We start from the raw sequence: 16,208 nt of genomic DNA on the forward strand, positions 1-16,208 counted from the left end.
CATAGCTGAAGGATCTCCATGACTCGGGGCAATTGCGGGATATCCAAGAGGAGTCTTGGTGAGGGTCCAGAATCGACGGTGTAGCAGAAGCCAGAGGCCATGAACCAGACCAGCGACTCATTGCAATGAAAGCCGTTTGGGCAGAAGACTATATTGAGTGACAGACACACCACTGTGCCCAATGCCGCTACAACAAACGATCATGTGATGGAGAGAGCAGAGCTGTGCAAGTACGGCGACAGCTGTGACTGGTATGAGAGAAGGCTGCAGCTGACAGAGGAGCAGGTCATTGCCCAGAAGGCTTGACGAGATGTGCTTTTTATGATACTGTTTTTTAATCTTAATTTTTATTTTTTAAATTTTTCTCTGGGGTATTTTGGTTACAAGGGTAGAGGGTGGATGTGGAAGGACTGGGAGATGAATGGGATTGGGGTGTGTGATACGCAATTCCAAAAGAATCAATTAAAAAATATGTTCAGGAAGAAAGACAGAAAGAAGGGAGGAAGGAAGGAAGGAAGGAAGGAAGGAAGGAAGGAAGGAAGGAAGGAAGGAAGGAAGGAAGGAAGGAAGGAAGGAAAATGATTGTCTGACATCTAGCAAAGGATTTGGATATTTTTTTGTTTGGTTTGTTTGTTCATTTATTTATTTATTTGAGACAGGGTTTCTCTGTGTAGCTTTGGCACCTTTTCTGGAACTCACTCTATAGCCCAGGCTGGCCTCAAAAATCACAGAGATCTGCCTGCCTCTGCCTCCCGAGTGCTGGGATTAAAGGCGTGTGCCACCACCGCTCAGCTAGGATTTGGATTTTTTAATTCAATACAACTCATGACATTTTTAGTTGGTTAAAAAAAATGAAAGGAGAGAGCTAGAGAAGTGGATCAGGGGTTAAACTCACTTGCTACTCTTACAGAATTCGCAGATTTGGTTCCCAGCACCCAAATGGTACCCCACAGCCCTGGGTAACTCCAGTTCCAGGGAGGGGGTTAGGCCCACTCTTCTTTGCCTCTGGGGGCACTGCATGCATGTGTTACACATGAATACATGTGGGCAAAAACACTCACACATACAATACAGATAAATAAATCTTTTGTAAAATGGGAGACATCTGGTCTGATAAGTAAAGGAGCTCTGTTCTAAGACTGTTTATGAAGTAGGGCGAGGGTGACTATTCTGCTCCAACTAATCTAAAAAAACGGAATATTACAGACCTCAAGGTCATCCCAGGAAGCTATACAATGGCTCACCTGATGAGGCCCAAGTCTGCAGGGAAATCCTGCTTTTGTTGATACATTAACTGCCTCAATATTATTGCCTATGGCATTCAGGGTATTTTGTGTTACTGGGCCTCTGTAAGATGAAGAAATAGATACAAAGTACAGATGGAGGTGACGTCCTTGGGAAAATGTTGTTACTCAGAAATACATCCGCCTGACTCTTGGGATTGCATTGGAAGGGATGGCGCTGTGATGAGGGAGAATGGCAAGATGCAGAAAGAGGGTGAAAAGGGAGGAATCCACCCAGAGGGAGAGTGAGAAAGGAGAAAGAAGAAGCGAGGTCTAAAGAGAATTCTCTTCATACTGACGCAGAGCAGCTGAGAATACTTACAGTGATTTCAATGAAAACACTCTCGCTGGGCACGTTTCTCTTTGATTGTCTGACTGCATTTGAATAAAAAAAATCCCCAAACACTGGTAAATCAAAAGTCCAGAAGATCAAAACCTGACACGGATCAAAACTTGAATCAATATTCAAAGAAAAGTTTACAGATGTGGAGAGTGGGTCAAAGCAGAGAATACAAAATGTAGAATTACTAGCTTAAGATTCCAGGTTAGCACTCCCGATCTAGCGGGGTAGATTTGTTCCCTGCTCTTGCTGTGTTCAGAGCCCTTGACAGTGACAGAATGGACTGCTCTGTGTCATGGGGGCTCCTGAAAACTGGACTTCATGTGGTTCTGATGCCCACTTCACTTAGCACTGGAAATCAGTGTCACGTGTGCTACATCCTATGAGAGAAGAGACTTTTCTATGTGCCCAACTTTTCTATATATAACTGTTTGACCTGGAGAACAATTAATCTTTTTTTAACAGCTGACAATTTTATTTTCACATATCACAATATCAATGAATGCTGCACTTCTCTGCCCCACTTCTCTCTGTTCTGAAGGCGAAGCCTTCCTGTCATGCAACTAGAAAACACTCAGGCTCAGCACCGTCATCTCCTGGTGAAACAGAACAAGAAGTACAAAACTGATAAAGAGCCTTTCTGTCTTATCTGTCTGGCCTTATCTGTCTGGCCGAGTCATGCCAGGCCAAGTGGGCGCCATCATAGTTCAAGCAGGAGGTTTCATCATTGGAGGCCCAGGCATCATGGGCATGTGGCCTCCCATGGGTGGCCTCATTCCAGGAGCAGGTCCCATGGGCATCATCCCAGGAGGAGCAGGGCCCATCATTGGCATCATGGGAGGGCCTCCCATGTGGGGTGCAGGCATCACGCCAGGGTGAGGAGGACCCGGGAGACTGGGTGGGGGGGAATCATGGCCCCTGCAGGAGGAGGAGCAGAGAAAGGAGCTGGAGGTATCTTTCCTTGTTGAAATACAGCTGTTGTTTTGTCAGTCAGGCTCTGGGCCTGCTCTTCCATCCATTTCTGGTAGTAGTCTTTCCCATTCTCTTTGTGTTTCCGACCAAGGCAGTGTGTCTTTCTCACAGATGGCTAGGCATGTTGCTCTGCAGACAGTTGGCTACCCAGTTCCAGGCCGCCGGGAAATGACCGGAGAACAATTAATCTTTAAGCTTCATTCCGCCCATCAAGAAGGAAAGAATACTGATAGTCTGTAAGCCTGAAGACCGAATGAGGGGCACACACTGTGTATTTGAAGCACATCCTGAAGCCCCATTGACATCATATTTTTTATCATTACCTCTGTGAATTGTTAATTTGATTTTTTAGGCAAGTTGCCTATTTTTCTATTTCTCATGTTCCTCATCTGCATACAGAAATGATATATAGTGTCTATCTGATAGGTCATTGATGTTAAATACATGAGCACAGCCATTACAGTTATGGAATCACAGGAGCCGTGGTTGTCTGCACTGGGTCTACAGAGCGATAATCAGTCATGGAAGCAGGAGAGTTACAAGAGGCATACTTCTCCTCAGTGAAGTATTGGTCACTGAGGGCTGCTGTGGAGGGATCATCTTCTGTTGTGTACCCACTAGTGAGTCCACCAGACTCCAGTGGGTGGTTCACAACTGCGGCTACACAAAAGGCTCTGGTTAAACCAGTGGATCACCAAACAAACTGCAGGGCTCAGGAGAGGGACTTACCAAGAGCAAGCCCTGTACCCGTGCATGAACTACTTAAAGAACGAAGTTAAATAATAAAAAGTAAAGGTGATTAAAAGACTGTTAACCTAATCAAAGGTAACTATTGCTTGGTTTAAAAAAAAAAAAACCATCTCTGCTTACTGTGAAAATATTAATATCACTGTTGTTAGTATTCAGATTCAAATGGGAGAACCTGCTTTCTAATTTTATTTGCTAATACCTTAAAAGTACTTAAAATTTCCATAATGCCACATTTAAGATACATTTTTAATTATAGCTCGATTTGTGACAAGTGTGAAATTGCAATAGCTAATTTGCTTATTTCTCTTGATACAATGCATATAATTTGAACACAGAAAAATAGTGTTAAAAGCCTTAACAATAACTTTTGGCATTTTGACAACCTGAGAGAAGTTTCTATTTGTATTCATTTATATTTTAAGAAAAATGAAGCATTACTTTTTAGATGAAGCATTCTCTTTGGGAGGTGTGTGTGTGTGTGTGTGTGTGCGCGCGCGCACTCATGGCTGGCTCTCCATCTGATGCAGTGACTTAGAACCACTCCTGAATCTAGTCATTCATGTTTCAGTTAGTCTGGGTAGCTAGCTTAATCTGAGGATTCCATTACTCTATCTTTGCCTCTACTGAAATTACAGGCAGACCACATACATCTGGCTTTATGTGATTTCTGGGGATCCAAACTCTGGTACTTCTGATTGCATATCAAGCACTTTACCAGTGATGCATCTCCCATAACCTTTGTACTAAAATGAAAAGTAATGACAGAATATGCATAAATCATCAATGCCACAGCCCTGTGAACTTTTGAAAGTATAGTCAAGTAACATTTGTCCAGGTCAAGAAATGGGATGTTACCAGAATTCCAGAAGCCTCTGACCCATCCCATTTCAGTCCCTACCTCCTCTAAGTGTCATCATATTAACTAATTAATTAACATAATTAACTAATTAGCTGGTATTTGAACTTTATGTAGAACATGTACACAGTACATGTCTATGTGTGGAGTTGAATTATGTTGCTTGCCACGATGTTTTGGAGATTCACACATGTTGCTTAGATTTAGGTATTTTCATTGCTGTACAGCATTTCCTAGTGTGACTGCACCACAATTTATCAATTCAACGGTCAATGGGATGTAGATAGTTTCCAGTTTGGTGCTGTTATGAGTATCACTTCTATGAACATCTGAACATATGGCTATGTTACACTAGTATTAACATATATAATGTTGGATGCATACCTCAAACTAGAGTGGTCATGGTATTAGTCATAAACCATATGATTTCCCTATAAATCTAAAATAAAATCTTTTAGAAATTTAGAGTGCTTGATGAAAAAAATATTGTATTACATTTAAATTTAAAAATACAATTTTACCTGTAGTGGGCAGGTGCAGTGGCTCTTTTTCCCTAACATACCCTTATCTTAATCCCTGGAACAGGTGGAGATATTAGCTTTAAGGGCCAAAGAGATTATGCAGATGTGATGAAGTGACATCATCCCAAGTAGGAAAAGTTATTATAGATCATTCACATGGGGCTCTATATAGTCACATGGGGAGGGATGTTAGAGCCAGAGAAGGTGACAAAATGACAAGGAAGCAAATACAAAAGAGTGGATGAGAAAGAGGAAGAGGAGGAGGGAGAGAACTGAACATTCTGTCCTACTGACATGAGCTAAGGAATGCAGATGGCCCTGGAAGCCGAAAGAAAGAGAAATGGTAGCTCCAGCTACTGAAGAGACTGAAGCATCTCTTAGTTAGGGTTTCTATTGCTGTGATAAAGACTATGAAAGGCAAATAACCTTTCATATTCTGGGTCACAGTTCATTGAGGGAAGCCAATGCAGGAACTGAAGCAGAGGCCGTGGAGGGGTGCTGCTTACTAGCTTGCTTGGCTTCCTTTCTTATACACTTAAGGATCAACAGCCCAGGAATGGCATTACCCACAGTTGGATGGACCCTTCTACATCAATCATTGTAGTAGGACAGGCCCATTGAGTCGAGGAAATTGGCTCAAACCAGTTGCCAAGGCATGCACATGAAGTACTTCCTTATGAGCCAGACTGGAGTCTGCCTAAGGGCCTAGCAACAGGCGCTGTCAGGGTTCCTGATCATGCCCAGCCAATGAGAGACAACTATGCAATGCTACCAGATTGGGACACAGCCTGGGTGCTGGGAGGAGGGTATATAAGGCCTTCCCCATTATTGAATACATGAGTTTGCTGTTTGCCTTCAACTGACTCCCAGTGTCTGTGTCATTGACACCACATCTTCTCTCTCTCTCTCTCTCTCTCTCTCTCTCTCTCTCTCTCTCTCTCTCTCACACACACACACACACACACACACACACACACACACACCGTCCCCTGAGGGAGCAGTTAGGATCCAGCAACAAATCATCTATCAGGAAAATGCCCCACAAGTTTGCCCACAGGCCCATCTGGTGAGGATATTTTCTCAAATGAGTGTCCTTCCTCTGCTCGGATGTCTCTAGCTTGTTCCATATTGACAAAAAAGAAAAAGAAATAACCGCCAACAAAAATACCTAACCAGCTAGAAGGCAGAAGGGTCTTTTGAGTCCAGTTTAAGAGAAAGACTTGGACAACAGAATGCAACAGTTTTCCACCACCACCCTGGCCGCCCAAAGAAGCTTGTAACCTCACTTTAAGGACTGAATGTATAGTTCCATGGTAGAGTGCTTGCCTCATATGTGCTTGATTCTCTACACCAGTCATTCTCAACTCATGTGGCAACCCCTTTGGGGTTCAAATGACCCTTCCACAAGGGTCACACATCAGATATCCGGCATATCAGATATTTGCATTACAACTCATAACAATAGCAAAATTACAGTTATGAAATAGCAACGAAAATAATTGTTGGGGGACTGTCCCTGCTCTGAGGTCAGCCAGGAAGCCCAGGTCTTCCAGCACTGGCTGAGTTAGGCAAACTGATGAGGTGTCCATCCTGTGACCATGATGGTGTTTCACGATGAGGTGGAGATCGAGGACTTTCAATGTGACTAGGACTCGGAGACATATTTCTTTTTTTTTTCTTTATTAAGAAGTTTTCTACTCACTCCACATACTATCCACAGATCCCCCCCTCCTCCCTCTTTCCACCCTCCAGCCATCTTTCCTAAGCCACCCCGAATCCCCACATCCCCCAAATCGAGGTCTCCCATGGGGAGTCAGCAGAGCCCAGCACACTGAGCCTAGGCAGGTCCAAGTCCCTTCCCACTGCACCAAGGCTGTGCAAGGTATCACACCATAGGGACTGGGTTCCAGAAGCTTGTCCATAGAGCAGGGACAGATCCTGATCCCCCTGCCTGGGGGCCCCCCAAACAGTTTAAGCCAAATAACCGTCTTCCATATCCAGAGGGCCTAGTCCAGTCCCATGGGGGCTCCACAGCCACCAGTCCACAGTTCATGGGCTTCCACTAGTGTGGCCAGTCATCTCTGCAAGTCCTCCCCTCATGATCTCGACGTCCCTCGCCTGCAGTATCTCTCGGAGATATATTTCTAACCCTGTCCCTGTGGGGATAACTCTATTGCCAAAGAAGATTTGGAGAATGGAGAAGATGTGGTAACATGTCCTAGCTGCTCTATCATTATAAAAGTGATGTATGACAAAGATCAGTTTACGTGTGGAGAAACAGTCCCAGCACCTTCAGTCAACAAAGAGTTAGTTAAATGCTGAAGAAGCCACTGGGAACCCAAATCCTGAGCAGCAGGGAAGGAGCCCGGGTGGATGGATCCGGTGCTGAGTACACAACCTCTTTACAGGATAGCTGTCTGTGGCTGGCTCTTCCAGGTGGATCTTCTTCAGCCACTGAATTCATCATAAACTCATGAGCCTGTGGCGTGTCAGACCTGGATTTCATGTTACCATGGAATGGGAAGGATTCCTAATTGTGCATCTGAATTTGAAGGGAGAGCCTTATAAACTGGTGCTTTTCCTTTCTCTCAGTAGCATCATTTCAGTATCTTAAAACTAATTTATTTTCTGAAAACAGCATCGTCCACTTCAATCCTGAGGCTCTTTATTTTATTTTATAAAGATTTATTATTTTATTTTTTTTAAAAAAGAAAATAATTGTTGGAGGTTGCCACAGCAGGAGGAACTGTATTAAAGGGTTGCAGCATCAGGTAGGATGAGAACCACTGCTCTACCCTTTTTAAAAGGAGCTGAGAACGAGGCTCAACAGTGGAGTCCTTGCCTAGGGTTGACTACCAATACCACAAATAATCACAAAAAGAGGAATCAGCAAGGAAATGTGTTCTTCCCCTAGAGCAGTGGTTCTCAACCTCCCTAATGCTTCGACCCTTTAGTATAGTTCCTCATGTTGTGGAGACCCCCCCAACCATGAAATTATTCTTTTGCTACTTCATAACTGTAGTCTTGCTGCTGCTATTAACCATTATGTAAATACCTGTGTTTTCTGATGGTCTTGCATGACCCCTGCAAAAGGGTGATTCAACTGTCAAGGGGTTATGACCCATGTGTTAAGAACCACTTCCCTAAAAGCATCTAGAAGAAGCATAGCCTTATCACCCATGATTTTGGGCCCTAAGGTATTTTTTAGACTTCCTAGCCTTGAACTCTAAGGTAGTGAATCTGTATGGTGGTAAGCCACGGAGCATGTGTTAACGTGTTATAATGGCCATAAGAAACTAATACAATGTTATATGATTTTGAAAAATCAGTTCTTTCAAACTGTATATACATGCTCATTTCTTTATAAAATCTCAACCTTTTTTTAGTACAGTTTTACATCAAAGATGGCTATGTTAAATTTTCTTGTACAATATTGTAAATGACCATAGTTTAATTTCAACTAAGTACTTCTGTAAGACATTTTATAAACACAACATTTATTTTAGTGACAGCATGTCTTTTTTTTTTTTTTTTAGCCTTTTTCTTTCTAATAAATACATGTTCTTATTTGTTCTTTTTATTTTGTTTTGATACATGTTCTAGTCAGGTTTCCTTTCCTTTTTTTTTTTTTCTGTGATAAAACGCTGAATTCCAGGCCAGTCTGGTCTACAGATTGAGTTCCAGAACAGGCTCCAAAACAACACAGAGAAACCCTGTCTCAGAACTGCCTCCACCCTCCAAAAAAAAAAAAATCACTGACCAAAAACAACTTAGGAGAAGAAAGGATTTATTGCATCTTATAGCTTAGAGTTGATCACGAAGGGAAGGCAGGGCAGGAACTCATGTTAGGAACCTGAAGGCAGAAACTGAAGCAGGTGCCATGGAAGAACACTGCTTACTGGCTTGCTTCTCATGGCTTTGTTCAGCCTGCTTTCTTATACAACCCAGGACCACCTGCCCACGGGTGTTACCACCTACAATGGACCTGACTCTCCTACATCAAGAAAATGCCCCTGTAGACTTGCCTACAGGCCAATCTCATGGAGGCATTTTTCTCAATTGAGGTTCACTCTTCCCAGATAATCTTAGTTTCTTAGTTTCTGCCAGTTTGACAAAGAACTAACCAGAACAATACCTATACTTTAATAACAGAAGCAAAATACGTGTGGAGTTCCATTGGTATTCTGAAATCACACTCCCTTGAGAGTAGTAATATCCAATATATGAGGAGCTTTTTGTGTTGAAAGTTAGGAATCTAGTAATTCTTGGGCCCTTCTTTTATTTCTAAAATGTAGTCTGATAAGTGAATTAGTAGGGACAACCAATAGAAAGTATTTAGATTATAAAAACCACTATTTCATTAAGATCCTTAACTTTTATTTTACTTAAAAATTATAATCTCAAAAATAAAATGAAAAAAAGAATTCCAACATATTTTATACTTAAATTTTTTTCTTTTTTCTTAAAAAAATCTTTATTCTCATATGATATATATATGTATATATAGCTGTTTATATGTATAAGCACACAGGATCACTCCCTGATAGTATTTCTAATACCATTATCCATATTGGAAACACTAAATTTCATCACCTGTGTAGAGGAAAGGTATGAGAATAAATAATCACAGACGCTATGAATGTTCTTTGGGCTTCATCTTTTTCTGTTCTCTTTAAACATTTTCATTTATGTCCTGTTATCTGTCATACTTCCTGTTCAACAGAACACAACTCCTATCCTAACCCATCAAGGAGACCTATAGCAGGTGAGTTAGAACTCTAAATAAGAAAGCACAGGAATCAACTGAAAGACCAGGAAATATTTGATTGACAGCATACATCTACCTAAATTGGAAGATAGCCACGGCCCTTGCAGCTAAATCCCAACCCCCAGAGCAGCAGCCTCATGGCCTTTGGTTGAGAATTATCTGATTCTAGGGTTTTGTGTTGAAATCAGTCTCCGTGATGTAAGGGTCTCTTTGGGGACTCTGAGGTAAAACGAACAAGTTGGCAAAGACTCGTCTAAGAAGGCTTTCCAGAAGGGCAAACACTGTATTCTTCTCTGGACGCATAGTAAACAGAAATGTTTAGACTTTGTCCTGAGGTGGGAAGTGTTCTAACCCTGGGCCATCACAGAATCACCAGTTCTAGATAAAATCTACCTGTTGCACACATGAGTAACAATACTGGAAACCCTGTAAAAGACAAAAGTAGGATGTGTGTGCACATGCATTAGTTTTACAAGAGAACTGTAGAAAGTAACTGTTACATTTAGAATATGGTTCTTACATATCCATGCTGGTGGATAACATTTTAACAGCCCCTTTGACATTTCTCTCCGCTCCCAGGATTGCCATCTTGTCCTCCTTCCAGGACGACCAGAGGTGAACTCTGCCAGGTATTGTTATGTGTTAGCTCAGAGCTCTGAGACCCTAGAGAGGCTGGTGCAGGTGCCCTTTGTCGACTTCTGTGTCTTGGTCAGAAGTAACAGGAGAGGACAGTGTATCAGGGTTAATTGCTAGAAGGAAAAATGTGCGAATTCAAGGGAATATAAATAGGTTAGCAAGAGAGGGAAAGTCAGGAGCAGAAACTGTAGAATATTTACTCGCTTTGACCAGAGGGATAAGGTGAGCCAAGTCCCCAGGTAAACTAACATTTCAGTAAGGGCTTGATTTTTAAAGTCTTGCATTCCTTTCTAAAGCTGCCTCCCCACATCAAACTCATTAAAATGAAAGAAAGTGATGTGCATGCGAAGTTAATGATAATCATCAGCACAGAGATGCAGGATCTAGTCAGTTTCCTGCTGGGAGAAAGCTGTCATAGGGATGATGACGTCTGGGAGAGGAAGATACAAAAGAGAAACAAGGGACTCATGAAAGAGAGAATTCAAGTTGTAGACAGAAAGGTAAAATGATGTCTGAATACTCAGGTGTTTATGAGATATTGGGGACATTGGCACATCTGAAGTAATTCTAATGTGTGAATGTACCTTGTCTGATGCAGGATCTTTGTGGTGGCTCAACAGTCAAATTGGCCTGGAGAGTTGGAGAAATTAATTATTTGGAAACTTGTAAACTATGGAGTGGTGGTGCAGAAATACAGCCCGAAGCCACCACTGTTCTGTCCCTGTGGTCAGGTTGGGTGCTATAGCATCCTAGGAGGACAGGAAGGTGTCAGCACTCACTACTGTTCACTGGTCTCTGCACAATTTGGTCATGTGAGCCCAGTGTTTAAAGTGAGCCCTGCTGTTTCTCCCTGTTTATCTCTGACAACTTCATACAAGTCTATAGCCAGTTTCAGTCCTTTACCACGCTACCTTCCTCATCCCCACGCCCTCTCCTGCTGAAATCCTCTCTAACAAGCCTCTTCACTATTCCCACGTCTTCCCTTCGCATGTGGCCCTCTGAACTCCCAAGAGTTCTGTGCATGAGCTGGAGTGGGAGGTAGTTCACTGGAGTGTGGACAGCTTAGCAGGGCTTCCTTCACCAGTGGAGAGAGCCATCCCTTCCTCTAGCTACCACTGACGGTCGAGACTCCCTCAAAGAGGGACGGGGTCTCCGTGAGGAAACTCTGACTGGCCCAGTCTCCTACAAACCCTTTGCAGCGAGTCCTTGAGTATAATGCTGTGTCACGGCCAGGAGACTTAGTTGTTGTTGTTGCCTACTTCCCCACCCTCCTGCTCTTATAGTCTACTTCCTCTTCTGTGATGTTCTCTGAGCCATGCAGAGTCAGGAGAAGTTACCCTCTGAGCGATAAATGGCTGTTCTTTAAAAAGTCCCTTACCGTCCCCATCCCACACTCACACTTTCTTTTTCAATGAGTTAAGACTACGCCTGAGAATGTCAAACATACCGTGTGTGTGGTGGATGGAAGTCTGTTCCATACTGACTTGCATATCATTGTCCATAAGTAACTCAGCTCTCTCGCACGCTTCAAAGGCTAGGGCTTTTTTTTTTTTTTTTTTTTTTTTTTTGGTTTTTCGAGACAGGGTTTCTCTGTGTAGCTTTGTGCCTCTCCTGGAACTCACTTGGTAGCCCAGGCTGGCCTCGAACTCACAGAGATCCGCCTGGCTCTGCCTCCCGAGTGCTGGGATTAAAGGCGTGCGCCACCACTGCCCGGCCGGCTAGGGCTTTTTAGAGAACATCTGCCCTTGTAAACTGAGCCCCTCTGTGGTCTTCGGCGGTGGACTAGTGTACGATGACTTTCTGGCAGATAGAAAACAGAAAGGGGACGAGAGAGATTTCTCAGTGGGTAAGAATGCTTGCTGTTCTTCCAGAGGATTTGAACTCAGTCCCAGCACCCAGGTTGGGCAGCCCAAAACAGGCACCTACACACATATGACTTGCATTCACACAAACACAGACAGATACACATAAACAAAAATTAAAAAAAAATCACAGAAACCAGAAACAAGCACTGATACTTTTAAATCCTTTAGCTTAGGTACTTCATCTTAGTATCTATGAAGAGCATAGATACTAACAGAAAGCTTAATGAATCTTCACACTGGCATACAACCAAGTTACCTACACCTAGCCCTAGTCTAGACCATTCTCAGTCCTCCAGAAGACTTCTCATCCTTCTCCGAGTTGTTACCCGCTCCACAGGGATTCTCTCCTAGGGCTTCTGTCTTACTCTCTGGTTTCACATCCCTTCGCTTTCTGGGGTGGAACCGTGCAGAATGTGCTTTCTTGAGCCTGCCTTCTTTTGCTCCACCTCTGTCTCTAGGATTCATCTCTGTTGCCTATGGAAAGCTTATTCTTTACATGGCTGAGTAATAGTCTCCTATAGGGCACAGAGAAGTTTATTTACACAGATTTCCGACTGATGGATTTTTGGAGGTTCCCAGGGTTGGGTCTGAATTTCATGCACATTTGGTGTCCTGAGAGTTGAACAAACTGGTTGCAGACCTCTTATGTTGGAGGAGACTGTGTAGATTTTGCTTCAGTCAGGACTTCCAAAGATGTTTTCCTGGGTACTCGGTTAAGGTTACAGTCTCACACAAAACGTGTGGTGGCCCCAGTTGTTAGAAATCTTTACCAACCCCTAACGTTACAGTTTAGATCTGAAGTGTCCCCAAAAGGCCTTGTGTTAAAAGGTTTGGCCACCAGTCACGGGTTGACAGGGAAGTGGTGGAGCCTTTCAAAGGTGAGGGTTTGCAGAGGGAAGTGGGATCAGAGCATCAGACCCCATTCCCTTCCTTTCTGTGATTTCGTTTCTAGGCCTCTGCATGGCGGACAGCTTTGGTTCACCACATTCCCCCTGTCATCTAGACCCTAGGGGAACTGATCATCCAAACCTCTGCAGCTGCCAGTCAGAAGAAATCTGACATCCTTTGCAGATTTTTGTAGGGATTCTGTCATGGTACCACCAAGCTCACTGACACTTGTTATGATTAATATTTTTATAATTTGGGGCTGATAGTATGTGTATTGTGACATTTTGTTTTTAATTTGCATTTTTCACGTGCTTATTATATCCATTTGGACATCTTCTTTCAAGAAGTAACATTTAAGAGTCTTTTTTTTTCCCTTCCATTTTTCAAGACAGGGTTTCTCTGTGTAGCCTTGGCTGTCCTGGAACTCACTCTGTAGACCAGGCTGGCCTCAAACTCACAGAGATCCACCTGCCTCTGCCTCCTGAGTGCTGGGATTAAAGGAATGTGTCACCACTGCCTGACTAAAGGTCTTTTTTACTTTTTGTGTTTATTTTACTAATTAATGAGTCTGAAGTTTTTAAGTGTTTTGATTATTGAGTCATTTGTTAGATATAGACATGTATGCCACATACAGATATACATAGATATTCATATGAATGTTAGCCATAAATATGTATGTATATCAAATATAGCTATGCTACATATCAATATACTGAGTGCTGAGATTAACCAATCGGCTCAGAACTCCTGATTTTAATTTTAATCTTTCCCCTTTTTACCTAGTATCATTCTTATTATCTTTAGATGTCTTCAATACACCAAATGAATCAGACATTTGCTGATGTCTTCTACTAGAATCGTCATTGCTCTGCTATCTAAATTTTATGCTATAAGAATCTCAGTTTATTTTTATCCGTGGTAATGAAGTAGGGCAAAGTTCATTTCCTTCTATCTTTTTAAGCATCATCATTAAAAAGAGGCTTTTGCATTTTCTTACTGAGTTGCTGGAACATGCTTATAATCAAGGGACCATATACATGTGTCAGCTTTGGGCTTCTCTAGTTTGGTTGTTTTGTTTTGAATCAATACCACAATATCTTAACAACTATAAATTTATAGTAAATGTTGAGACATAGGACTATAAATGCTTTCCTGGGATAGGCCTGGAACTTACTGTGTAGACAAAGCTAGCCTTAGATTCACATTTATCTACCTGCCTCTGCCTCCCAAGTCACCATTTTGTTTTTTGAACAGTGTCTTTTGTTGAACCCAGGGCTTAGCATCTCAACAAGACTGACCACCTAGAAAGTCCTGCCTTCCATGAGCCACTTGTCTCTCACATCTCAGCCCTGGGTTGCAGAACTGAACCATCTAGACTTGGGCTCTCCTGCTTGTACAGGAAGCACTACCCACTGAGCCATCTCCTCAGCCCAGTCTGCACCTCTGTACAAAATTTCTCCGTTACCCTTCTAGATTCTTTGCTAAGGCTCGACTTGTCAAATACCATAAAATACAACTTTTTTCAGAAATTTGACTACTTTTTTGTCTTTGACTCTAAATATCATTTTGAGCACAACTGACATTTTAATAATAGTTCGTCCCCCAATAAAAATACATTTCTCCATTGTTTGGGTTCTAAAATTGTTCTTTCCATCATAGTTGCTGGTGTTCAATATGACATTCTTTAATGTCTGTTTTTAGATTTATCCCTTTGTTGCTACTTGTCATAAGTGACTGTCCTCTGAGCCAAGCAACTACCATCTTACAGAGTCCAGCTTAGCCTCGTTTTGCAAAAGATCATCCCAGCTGGGCCGGTCCATGGTTTACAGCCCTGCATAGACAGGTGAAATAGGGCACAGGATTCTTGCCTGGGTATCCAGTTGTTCCTGGCCACAGGGCAACTCTGCATGTAGCCTTGGGGAGAGTCAGAGTATAGACACCAGGGAACACTGGAAGGGTGCTTCGTGTATGTGGCTATGGGGAAGCCACCTTTAGTACTAGGTAAGGCTTTTCAGATGTGGTTGATTGGAGGAGAAGTGCTCATACTCCCTTAAGTAACCCCTCTCCTAGGTTCTATAAGGAAGCCCAATAAATACATTGGTTCTCCAGAGGGACCTTGGGTAGAATCAGGACTCCGTTTGTCACTGGGACCTGGGGAGAAGAGGTAGACGTGCCTTAGTCTCACCCAGGGAAGGAGTTTGAGTAACAACACTGTAAATAATAATTTTAAAAAATCTCATCCAATCATCGATGTATATCTTCAGACGTGTCTGTATAGTAATCTGTGTCCAGCAAGGTACTTGTGGATTCTCATAGTTGTTTTGTAGACTCTTGGATTTTTTAAGTCCATAAAATCACCATCTGGGAATAATGACAGCTTAACTTTTCTTTCCAGTTTCTAATTTTTAAAATTTCACTTTTTTTTTTTAACCCTCTCATCACATTGGGTAGGAGCCAGACAGAATGTTGAAGAGAAAAAAGATGATGTCATCGTAATTTAACTTCAATAGTTTCCTTACTTTTATATGTAATCCAAGACTGAGTGTCTTTGCTATTCTTCATGTATTTCTCAGTACTAAGCGTGGACAAGTCAGGGTCACTGCTGCTCTGCGGAGTCCCCTTACTTCCTTTACCCCTGGCTCCCTTTGTTCTGCTTAGGTGTCTGTGGCTTGGAGCCTGGGGATTGATTATGCCTTCTCCAGTGGAGAATTGCTGTTATTTGCTGAGTCCTGCTGCATCAGGCTGTAAGAGATGAGTGAAAGAGGAACATCTCCCACATCCTTGACGCTGTACTCACTCACACCACCACCTGAAGCTGGGAGACAGTGATTCTCAACCAGTCCTTGACCCACCCTTTCACAGGGGGGATTGAAGACCATCAGAAAACACAGACATTTACGTTACTATTCATAACAGTAGCAAAACTACAGCTATGAAGTAGCAAGGGAAATAATTTTAGGGTTGGGGTCCACTGCCACATGAGGAACTGTATTAAAGGACCGCGGCATTAGGAAGGTGAGAACCTCTGCTGTGAGACAAATACTTCAGTTTCCTTTGTTTTCTTACTCAGACACAGTTCCCAAAAACTGGTATCTTTACATCACTCTTATGTCGGCAACTAAAATTTCCAACATAATTAAAAGATCTGCAGCAGATACCAGCTGGCATGTTGAAATTAAAGACACTATAAAAGTGTTTAGCTCATGCTCATAAAAATATCAAGCTGGAAATTAAGTAAGTACATGACAGTTCAATCCCAACCATCATCTAATAAATATACAAACAAACCTTTCTTCTGCACTTGGAATTAACTTCTTTGCTTTTCTCTT

At 42.4% G+C, this 16,208-nt stretch overlaps 1 pseudogene; it reads left to right on the forward strand.

Annotated features, from left to right (window-relative positions):
* The first annotated feature begins 6,320 nt into the window (after window positions 1–6,320).
* On the forward strand, window positions 6,321–7,157 carry LOC102905067 (diphthamide biosynthesis protein 3-like; annotated as a pseudogene).
* The last annotated feature ends 9,051 nt before the right edge of the window (window positions 7,158–16,208 follow it).

This window comes from Peromyscus maniculatus, chromosome 11 (genome assembly GCF_049852395.1).
Source record: "Peromyscus maniculatus bairdii isolate BWxNUB_F1_BW_parent chromosome 11, HU_Pman_BW_mat_3.1, whole genome shotgun sequence".
NCBI classification, from domain to species: Eukaryota; Metazoa; Chordata; class Mammalia; order Rodentia; family Cricetidae; genus Peromyscus; species Peromyscus maniculatus.